Raw genomic sequence first — 1,560 nt, 5'->3', positions numbered from 1 at the left:
TGTATTGTAGTGCTATGAACTGTAGTAGTGCTATATAGGGGTTTCACCCCCACACACCGGAGAAAGAGATCCTTAGCTAGCAGGGCTTGGAGAATCCTGTCAGCTCAAGTATTTATATTTTGAGGGTGGGGGAGAGGGAGGCGGTGAAGGGGCAGAGAGCATGGGGAAGGCAGGGGCGGAAAATTATGTGCTGAGTACTTTGGGCTCAGGCCTACCCAAAATTGGACTTCTGGCTACACTACCAGTCAGTGCAATGAAACTTTACCACAAGCACAAATATTAATCATCAAAAATCATTAGCCTGCTGTTTGAAATGTGCCTATACAAAAATTATAATAATGTGGCCCCCCAAATTTATGCGTGAGTGTGTCCAGTGAAGTATTATAATTAGGGTTATACTGAATATACATATTTGATTCGATTTGGCCTCAAATAGTGTCCTAAATACATCATTCAGAGTGAATGGGCTTTGTCAGCATTATTGCACTGGGAGCCACTAGCGTGGCTTGATATAAAAGGCCCTTGCCTATCCCAGTGGCTTAGCTACGTGGGGCCTGGGCCCCCATAGATTTGGCCCTGGACCCCCCTGCCGATGACCCGCCGCCAACCCGCCGTCGCCTGCCTTTGCTGGCGGGGGACCCCAACCCCCGCCAGCTGCGCCAGCCGAGGTCCTCTTCTTCTCGCAAAAGGCAGGACGTCAGAAACAGAAGGAAGCCTTTTGCGAGAAGAAGAGGACCTCACTGGCGGGGGTTGGGGTCCCCCGCCAGCAAAGGTAGGCGACGGCGGGTTGGCGGCGGGAGGGGGGCAAAGTCGGCAATGGCAGGAGGGTCGGCAGCAGGGGGGGCAAAGTTGGCAATGGCGGGGGGGGGGGGGGGGGGGGGGGGGCTGGGGGGGGGGCTAAATTGTGCCCCCTCACCTCAGGCTCTGGACCCGCCGAAGTCTGGCTACGCCCCTGGCCTATCCTACACTGAAAAACGAAAACGGGCTTAGGTTGGTTGACAATTTGCTTTAATTTCAAGCCGCCAGATTAGATAAAAAATTTCTTAGGTCTCTAAGGGCCTCGTTTACTAAGCCGTGTTATAGGTGCTCTAGCATTTATAGCATGCATTAAAAATTTGTGCGTGCCAATGCTAGAGACACCCACAGGAATATAGGGGTGTCTCTATCATTTAGCAGTGTTAACGTTAGTGCACGCTAAAAATGCTAGCGCACCTTAGTAAACAGGGCCTTTACTGTTTGCCATTAATTAGGTGGTAGTCATGGCCGAGTGGTTAAGGCGATGGACTTAAAATCCATTGGGGTCTCCCTGCACAGGTTCAAATCCTGCTGACTACAGGGCAGCAAATTTGTCTTACTAGTAGTAGAGTTCCTGGAACTCCTTGCCAGAGGATGTGGTAACAGTGGTTAGCGTATCTGGGTTTAAAAAAGGTTTGGACAAAATTCCTGGAGGAAAAGTCCATAGTCTGCTGTTGAGACAGACATGGGAAGCAACAGCTTGCCCTGGGATTTGTAGTATGGAGTGTTGCTACTCTTTGAGATTCTGCATGGAATCATGTCACT

The 1,560-nt window shown here is 50.5% G+C and overlaps 1 non-coding gene across 1 annotated transcript; it reads left to right on the top strand.

Annotated features, from left to right (window-relative positions):
• The first annotated feature begins 1,253 nt into the window (after positions 1–1,253).
• TRNAL-UAA lies at positions 1,254–1,335 on the top strand. Its single transcript has one exon. It is a non-coding gene; the product is annotated as a tRNA-Leu (tRNA).
• The last annotated feature ends 225 nt before the right edge of the window (positions 1,336–1,560 follow it).

This window comes from Microcaecilia unicolor, chromosome 3 (assembly GCF_901765095.1).
Source record: "Microcaecilia unicolor chromosome 3, aMicUni1.1, whole genome shotgun sequence".
In the NCBI taxonomy this organism is placed as follows: Eukaryota; Metazoa; Chordata; class Amphibia; order Gymnophiona; family Siphonopidae; genus Microcaecilia; species Microcaecilia unicolor.
Note: the sequence above shows the minus strand (reverse complement) of the source record. Positions and strands in the feature narration are given on the sequence as shown.